The 9,857-nt window shown below is 39.4% G+C and overlaps 1 protein-coding gene across 4 annotated transcripts in view; it reads right to left on the reverse strand.

Moving 5' to 3' along the window:
• stat3 (signal transducer and activator of transcription 3 (acute-phase response factor)) overlaps positions 1-574 on the reverse strand; it is a 28,238-nt gene extending 27,664 nt beyond the window's left edge. For all 4 annotated transcript variants that reach the window (XM_030793610.1, XM_030793608.1, XM_030793609.1 and 1 more), the window contains exon 1: positions 345-574. The gene's annotated coding sequence lies outside the window, so the exon portion shown is untranslated. The remainder of the gene's footprint in view (positions 1-344) is intronic.
• Between the last annotated feature and the right edge of the window lie 9,283 nt (positions 575-9,857).

Here is a 9,857-nt window from a genome sequence, read left to right on the forward strand (position 1 = left end):
TCAACTACAGCCGAATAAACAGTTTCGATGTCTGCAAATGAGGTACGAGATGAAAATATAGTTATCGGATAAAGTGAAACCGTGTAGATTTAGTTCCGTAACCAACGCATCGTGTTCTCAGAAGAGTAACATTAGATAGAGTACATAGTTGTCTGTTGATCTAATAGCACAACGCTAGTGTGAGCAAAGGAGTGTTGCGCAGAGATACCCCTAAGGGACTTGAAAGTCTCATTAACTAGGCTACTTTTCAAACTACAAGTACATTAAACAAATGTATCAAATACAAGAATCTAAGTGGAAGCAAACCTCCGTGTCCCCATAGCAAGTTCGTATAGACTACTTACCTTTTATTTTGTGTAGCCTAGCGGACGGGTTCAGTGGTGAATGATTATCAGTTAACGAGCCTTCCGACACAGTCGATATAAACCAAATCTACTAGATTATATTTTCATTTGGCAAATAAAGCTAAATGTTTGCAAACCGAGGCAAATCTCTCAGTTGAGTTTTCTTAACTTTACGGCCTCAGCAGGAATGCTGGCTCAAGCTGACAACGCGAAAGAAGGCAGCACAGTTTCAGAGTCAGTTTGAGTGACATGTCTTCGAAGCATCAGAGGCCGAGAATAGAATTTGATCCAATCGGTGAACTGATCCTCAGATCAGAGGCGGGACTAAGGCTAGCGAAGCTATGCTAGTGCGTGTTTACTGCCCTGGCTCTGTTGGCTGTTCTTAACATTTCTTCCTCCCCCTGACAAGAGCAGAAATGGGCGCTGACACCGAGGGTGTATGGGAAAGTACATGGAATAGCTCGGCTGGAAGTCATCTGAATTACTGGCAGTGTTTACGTCATCACAACTTTAATACAGCGAATGTGAGAGGCATAGATACGTAACTTCTGCCTTCGATAAATTATCCAACACATGGGCTCAAAAAACACGAACGTTTTAGTCGTATTTCTTTCTGTATTAAGCTGTTTCATTTTAATTCAGGTTGCCAAGAACATACCGGAGCATTTGCGAGAACAATGAGTGCTTTAAAGAGGTCAGACTGTCAAAAGAAAACTGTGTCAGAGTTCATTTGCCGTGTATTTGACTATAACCATACAAAGGCTTTTGGAATTCAAATGAAAATTTATTGAAATTCTATAGAGTGCTCATACTACAGTCATCATTTACTTATGCTAATAAAACGTATAATTAGACTAATTAGGTTATTACAAACTATTTACGCCATCTTACGTTTGTTTCTGACTCTTCATTGATTCATCTACAGATATGCTCAAAAATCATCTGTTTAATTATGTCGAGGATCGCACCATGGTAGCGAAACAACCATTGTAGACGCTGCTTATTTACATGTCCTAAAGTATAATATAGTGCGCTGTCTCTCTTCCTGAAGCCAGAAATACATTCTCTCTAAGTCTTCATAGACAGTTTTTCTCCTTAACTGTTTAGAGTTCTCAGAATTTTTTTTTTTTCAGAACCATTGTCGTGTGTATCACTTTCTGGTTATCTGGTTATCTGAGGCTGAGTTTTCCTTTGTCACTTAGCAAATTCTGCTTGTGTCTGACCCAAAAGTACTCTGTTTACTTTAAAAGTTTTTTTGTTGTTGTTAAAGTTGATGAGAAATTATTCCATGTGTTTTCCAGTGCAGTTTAATTTCCTGGAACTTCAGATTGAGAATTCAGGAAGGCGACACTTCCCGATGATTGTTTATGGTCGTAACTGTTTGGGTACAAGAGACAGCCAAGAGAACGCTTTTCCAAACAGACATTAGTTCCCTGGCCTTATTCCAAAGGTCCACTCATTCTGTATTAGTTGCATCCCATCTCTCTGTTCATTCCTTTTGTCTAGGAGGAGCTCCCAAGACAATGACTCCTGGCTCTAGAGGCTGGCTCCATGTCTGCTGGAGATTCCTCACCTTTCTGCTGAGTTTCTTTCGAAATTTGGGGGCAACAAAGGTCATGTGAATTGTGACATTAAAGCTTTTTCAGTTTTAGCGCTGCTGGTTAAAGATGTCTCTATTCTCCAAAGAGTAACCCCTTACATTGTATCCTCATTGTATTAAGTTTATGACATGCTGACAGTGTTGATGCAGGATCTGTAACAGGGTTTTTTTTGTAAGTGTATTACTTACCATAGCTGTACAATCCTTAAACAGAAAGTCAGAAAAAATGAGAAGGACTTTTGGTCTCGCTTTATTGTACAGTCTGCTAATTGCCAGGTATTAACTAGGAAATGAGATGGTAATAAAATACAGTTATAAGGATAGGAAGTATGAAATAATGTCCTGGTAAGTACATAGAAACCTACTTGATGGCAACAACCCTAACCTTGACCCTAACCCTAACCGTCTAGTGTCCTAGTGGGTTTCCGTGGACTTCCTAGATAATAACTTAGTGCTTACTGTACATTTCGAATGGCTATGTTCCGAATAACTATATTTTGTTGCTCTCTGGTTCCCTAATAGGTTTCTATGTACTTACCAGGAAATAATTTAGTACTTCCTATCCAGTTTTTTTGTTGTTTTTTTTTTGGCACATTCCTCATAACTATTTTATTATCATCTCATTTTGTAGTTAATATCTGGTAATTAATGGACTGCAAAATAAAGCGTTACTGGACTTTTCTAAGGATCCTGACCAAGCCCACAATGCTCTCTCTCTCTCTCTCTCTCTCTATGTCTTGCTGTGTGGACAAGACAAGGTGACTGACAGAGAGATGAGAGGTATCTTAATAAAACAGGTGGCAGTTGTCATGGTTTTCATCTCACAAGCATGTCGATCTGACCAGCTTAACAAAATGTATCCTCTCACAGACATTTTTACCCATTCTAAACTGTTTTTATCATGCTCGAGAATACACGCAAAGAGTAACTGTCCCTGTTACAAGTACGACGGACGTTTGACCTTGGAGTGGAAGCAGCTAATCAATTTTAAGATATTGATCTTTATCTTTTTGTTCCCTTGAGATGTACTTTCAGAATGCTGCTTGAGAGAACTCACTGTTCTCAGAGAGACAAAGAGAGTGAGTGAAAGAGAGGGAGAGAGAGAGAGAGAGAGAGAAAGAGTGAGAGAGAAAAAGAGAGTGAGAGAGAGAGAGAGTGAAGAGAGCACCCCATAGCTCAAAGTATACATTTCACTGTGTCCAATCAAATGACCAATGTAAAATCCTGGTCACTTTAAGGTACTTGACCCAGTTTCATAATTGTCAGTGGGATGTATATGTTCCCTCAAGCAATATACAAGTGAAACAAGTGATAAGAGAAGTACTTCCTTTCAATAATATTACATAACCCAGGAACATGACATTTAAGTGTAAATGTTTGTTTTAGTGCCACCACATGGCCAACTCGATTCAAATTTATAGCCGTCAAATAAAACCTAACCTTGCGCTCACACCAGTAGCGACTTTTTGTCGCCAAGTTGCTGTGTTGCTTGCAGCCTGCTTGTGTGCGTTGCTAACGCAGTTTTGAGGAAGTGGGCTACGAATGTACTGACAGGAGATGCATCAATTTTCCAATGGGAGTTTATACTAATAATTACTCTAAATATATATTATATGTTATATTTATTTATATCCTATACTTACGTTGTCTTTGCTATATTCATCATGGAGTTGTATGTTTATTTTGTGAAAGGCAGGCCTAATAATATATTGCCCAATAGGCCTATATGCGTGAACAAATCAAATTTTGGAGGCAATTTATTTTCCTATAAATAGTGTGATCTAGCTTCAAACACTACCATTTCACCATGAACCGCAAAGTAGCATTCGCAATCTCTGCTATCAATGCATGGAGACAACGTCGGGAACTTAAATGCTAATATAGGATAAAGTTTAAGAAAACGTTTCACAGCGAGTGAATATAAGAGGAACACATCTGCCCGCTGATTGGCAGTCGCTCGACTCTGTCGCTGCTCATTTGCATGAAGTTGAATGTCGCTCAGCTTTCTTTTGTCGCCAAGTTCGCGGCGATTTTGTCGCCAGGCGACTAGTCGCGCCGTGTCGCTCAGTGTCACCCAGCGACCATTGGGAATGAATGACTTCCTGTCGCTTTGTCGCTTGTTGTCGCTGCTGGTGTGAGCGCAGGGTCATGAGGAAATGACTACATGTGTACACTACAGGCCAAAAGTATGGAGCCACCCCCACATTTTTTTTTTTTTTTAAAAATCAGGCTTGTATATTTTTTTGTAGAAAAAAAAAATACTTCTAGGCAGAAAGGGAATGTCCACATTTCATTTTCACATATTGGTTGTTGATATAAACAGATTACACAGGTGCTTTGGACATTTTTTTTGAATGATTGTTATGCACTGGCTGCACTGGTAGACAAGGTTAGCTTACTACCGCTTGCTATTGTCCAGTATCCACTAGTATGTGTTTTAATAAAGGCGTCCTAACATTATCCATCTAAATCTGCTACTTTCCCAGTCCCAGAGCTAGAGAGAAAGAACTGTCAGTAGAACAGAGATCCCAGATAGAAATTCTTACCGAAGAAGGATATTTACAAGGGCAGACTGCTAGAGTTGTGAATATCCACACGCGGTGTGCAGTACTCACTCGAAAGAAAACAACAGACAGGTGATAATAACCAAAGAAAATGATCTGGGAGAAGAAAAATGACAAGTCAAGCTGAGGATCAACATTTAGTATTGACAAACAAACAAACAAACAAAAACAGAAGGTTAACTGCTCCAGAGTTAAGAACGCAGATCGGCCCCTTGAGAGAGAAACCAGCATCCCCTTACAACAGCGAAGGGAGGGTTGAGGTCTGCTGGTCCGTTCGACCGTGCGGCCGCGAAAAAGCCATTGCTGCGTCGTGAGAATAAGAAGAAAAGGTTGCTTTCGCCAGGAAAACACCAAAATTGGCGCGCCAAGGACTGGGGGCAAGTACTACTGACTGATGAGTCAGCGTTTCAGTTGTTTGGGTGTAACAGGAGAGCGTTTGTACGTAGAATGTCCGGAGAACGAGCCAGTGATGGATGTGTTGTGCCTGCAGTGAAGCAGGGGGGAGGTTCTGTGACGTCGTGCGGATGTTTTTGGAGGAGAGAGATCAGGAGACGTGGTCCCAGTGAAAGGATGTAAAAAAAAAAAAAATTACGCAAAAAGAGCAATATCACTCTATTCTGCAGAAACGTGCAATACCATCTGGATTAAGGGTTAATGGAAAGAACTTCAGAGAGAGAGAGAGAGAGAGAGAGAGAGAGAGAGAGAGAGAGAGAGAGCTTCTGATTGTCCTGGAATTGAGAAAGAGTTGTATGAATGTTTGAAGAATAAATGGGAGCAGTTGCCAAACTCCTACTTTCAGAAACTTTTGCATAGAATGCCAAGAATTTGCTGCCAATGGCGGATACTTTGATGAAAGCAAAATTGAAACATTAAAGTGCTTCTAATATTTTTTTTTCTTGTCAAATTGTTATTGAAAATTAAATGAGGACATTCCTATTCTGCCTACAAGTCTTTTTCTCTACAAAAAACAAACAAACAAAAAAAAAATCATATATCTATGTATATATACAAGCCTGATTTTGGGGGTATTTTTTTTTTTAAAAAGTCGAAGGGCGGCTCCAAACTTTTGGCCTGTGGTGTATGAATATATGTACTGGTAACTTATGACACCCTCTTTTATCAGGGATCAACAGCTCCTTCTTTCTTCTTTATTTCTTTATACTCTTTTCTGTTTGTTCTGAGATCAAAGTTCTCTCAGTGTGCGGGGTCACAGTACACATCACCAAGTTACATCTTTGTTATGCGCAAATGCTATTATGTATGTACTCAAAGCCTATCTATCTATCTATCTATCTATCTATCTATCTATCTGTCTGTCTATCTATCTATCTATCTATCTATCTATCTATCTATCTATCTATCTATCTATCTATCTGTCTATCTTTTTCTTTGTTGGTTTACTTCACCCACAATATATATTCTGCTTAACATCAACCTCTGCGTTTTTTTGGTGCAGTCGAGAGGAGCACCTCCTCACCCAGTTTCTGAAAGACACACTCTTCTACATTTTCTTCTGTTTCAGTCCTTCCCTGTCATGCCTAATTCAACTGATCAGTTAACTAGCAAGCGCTGAATCAGTTGAATCAGTTGCACTGGTACAGAGCTAAACGACATATGGATAGGACAGTGGAACCTTGTGTACCGGGCTGACAAACACTGTGTGAGAGTGTTTGTGACTGTGTACTCCTGTATACAAAGATCCCTGTCCTGAGGCTCAATGAGAAGAGCAGATGTGACCCTGAGAACTGATGCGTGTGTGTGTGTGTGTGTGTGTGTGTGTGTGTGTGTGTGTTTTCACGTGTGTATAGAAGGCCTGGAGATTTATGTGTAACTGGTTCCTGGGCACATGTGTTCATTATTCATGGGGGATTTAACAACGTGAGCCGTGAGACAATGTCATCACTTGTCAAGTGTCATAAGTCACAAATGTTAACATATGAGATTAGGGATATTTGTATGTGTCTTTGTGTTCTCTTTGTGCTTTGTGTTCCCTTGTACCATCATATTGCCATGCATACACACATGGATGGGTGGATGGAATCTTAACAGAGGGAAGGACCAGCACAAAATAAATACACACACACACACACACACACACACACACACACACACACACATGCACACACACACAGGAAACAGGTTGACTCCCTTATGTGTGCTCTGTTCTCTCCCCTCCCATCCGTTCTCTGGAACAGTACTCTCCTTAATCAGATTCCTGTTCCATTGATTACGCTAATGGTGTCCAACTGAAAGGATGGGGGAGAGAAAGCGAGAGAGAGAGAGATTCTTTACATCTAAGCCTCCTGCCTATGGACAGAATATACTTTTAAATATAAGAAGAACAGCAACAAACATCCTAAAAAGGGTGATTATTCCAAAGATTTCTCTATCTGTCTCTTTTTAATGCTCTCGATCCACCACCCCCCCCCCCCCTAAAAAAAAAAAAATCTCATTTTTCCCTGCACAAAAGCAATTATCACCCTCTTCTCCTTACGACAAACTGTACTGTCCGTCTCCTTCGGTGGTGAAGGAGAGAACCAGGCAGACGTCAGAGTGAGTGGACCCTCAGGTGTCGTCCAAGGTCGTTTTGGTTTTACTGTGTGTGCAGTGAGCTATACATCACGCTGTTCCAGCCACACCTCTGCAGCCTGCTCTGCTTCCCAGGAGATATGACACAGCAAAGCAATAACAATGCATCATATATCTGACACTGACACTGTGAATTTAATTACATTCTAAGGTATGGCTGGTGATTAGGTTTAGGGAAGAAGTGAGTGAGAGACAGAGAGAAAGAGAGATAGAGGAAGGGGGAAGGGTCAATGTCTGTGTGGTTGGGGGGGGGGGAGGGGCTGGTGGGTGGTACAATCCAATAGTTTTCCAAATTTGGATCAAGATGTGCAGTACACTCTTACGCTGTCATTAGCCCTTGACCAACGCCATGGCAACCGAGGCACTCATTAATAATTAAATCTTAACTCCACAAAAAATATAGTCACCAAGCAGACGTTTTTTATTTGGTTATTCAAAGCACCGTAAATTTCATCCGTTTGTACAGCTGTATATGTCACTGTGGCAACAGGGTTTTACAACAAAACTTAGGCCAATTGGATGACAGATGTAAAACTCCACCCAGGATTTCAACCAATAACGTACTGACTATGAGCCAGTGGGATCCACTGCAGAGAAACAGTGATAGAAATGCTCTTTACATAGGATATTCAACATGGGCAAAATCAGCAACACATTCAGTTAAGGTGCTGGGGTTTTTTTTTTCGTGCTCTGATCTTTAACTGCTTCACTGGTTTTCTACATGCATTGGAAACTGCAGTGTAATACAAACACTAACCTACTGTCATTTATGAAAACATCATCATAAAAATTCTCTTGTCTGAGTCTATTACTGAGTGTGTTTGCTTAATATAATATCCTTCCACATGTCTTGAGAAACTTGGTGAACTTTTCTATGTCTCGGGTTATTGTTGTGATACTGTGGCTACGAAACTTATGTACAAAGACAAAAACAGTGCGGTGCACATGCATAGATGTATATGTACACTATGAGCAAAAGTGACTACGTCTGTATTAAGTCTTTGTGTGGAAGTGACCTTCAACCCAAAAGAAAAAAAAAAGAAAAGAAAAGAAAAGAAAAGAAAAAACAAAACCAAAACAAAACTCTCAAAGCTCATGCCTGTAGACACTAGATTCAGAGCCATTTAATGGTTTTTTATTTTAAATGGTTATTTATGGAGTCTTCAAAAATCCAAATACTTCAAAGGCTTCTAATTGTTTTACATTGTCTGTGATTTAATAATCGTTAATCGTACACCCCACAGTCAATGAGAAACACAAACACTGTACATCAGAGTGATATATTTAAGTGTTCAAATGTGTGCTAAAAACATGTTTCATCGAAGTTTTTTCTTTTTTTTTTTTTAGCTGTTCACCAAACTCTCTATGTCCACGTACCCACTATTTTCTTTCCACAGCTAGCATACTTAATTACCCCCGTCTTTTCAGTAGTCTAAATTACAGCTTTCTTTTCAGTAGTCTTTCAAGAATCTGTTACAAACCCATATTACATTTAATCGTATAGACTTTCACACTTCTCAAGCAACAATTAATCACTCTGTCATGACAACCTTGTACTTACACGAAAATGTCTCATCTGCGTGCACCGTTCGTGTGGTGCACAATGTTTTACATTCATTCAACTGCTGAATATGATACTCAAATGAGTAAGTCCCTCGTATGAACTATAGACCAGTTATATGACTACCCATCAGCTCATGTAATTCATCAAAACTGTCCAAAGTTATGACGTCTCTCCAGTGGCTCTGTATCACAAACCTTCATGATCAAATCATCCCTAAAAAAAAATGAACTTCCACGCAAACCTGCCAAATCCAAATTTTCTTCCCATCCTTTTGCCCTTTTTTCTCAGTTTTTTAAATGTTTGTATGGGCTTTTTGTATTCAACTAACACATCTTAAAAAGCAGTTGGACGTAGACTCATTGCTATACTGCAGATACTGATGCTAATTGTGTTACCACTAATACAACTGATACTGATTGGATGTACTAGGGTTTTGTTTCTTAGTTGAGCACATGGAAAATGACTTTATCCCACTCAGTCAAGTTCTCTAACTTGATTGAAAATTTATTTGGTTATAGAGAGGCGGGACTAAGGTTCAAATTTAAATCTGTCATAGGTCTACAAAACAAAGAAGACCAGCCAAACAAGACTATGTTTCTGTCAGTTGCGTCAAGCGTAGAACTAAAATATTAGAATTAGCTTATACTATTGTGACTACTATATAGCACCAAAAATTCTAAAATATATTGTTCACATGGTGTTTTTTTATTCTTTTCTATCCTAATAGCTAAAATTAAGTCAACACACTCCAACAATCTCACAAACTAAAAATGAAAGTGTTTTGAATAGCAACTGAAGGCTGTTACTGCAGGTTAAAAAAAAAAAAAAAAAAACAGAAACAAAAAACAAACAGAAAAAAAAAACCCCAAAAACACAATGTGAATCATTTGCCATCAGACTGTTCTTTGAAAACTAACAGCCCTAGAAAAAAAACTGATAGCTGTGGGCAATGTGGGAAAAAAAAAAAAAGATAATGAAACAAAACAACCAAAACCTTTAGCGTTTATCATGTTGAGTTTGTCCTTCCATCATGCATGCTTTCACGTCGCCTTCTTCAAAGTCCCTTATTATCCATCCATCTTATCTGTCCGTCAGTTCATCCATCCATCGTTGTATTTCTTCCTTTGACCTCAGGGTTTTGCTTCCTCCTCTCTGTGCATGGTGTATTTCCTTCCACATGCTGGATGACCTGGGTG

The sequence above is a fragment of the Chanos chanos genome, chromosome 16 (assembly GCF_902362185.1).
Source record: "Chanos chanos chromosome 16, fChaCha1.1, whole genome shotgun sequence".
NCBI lineage: Eukaryota > Metazoa > Chordata > Actinopteri > Gonorynchiformes > Chanidae > Chanos > Chanos chanos.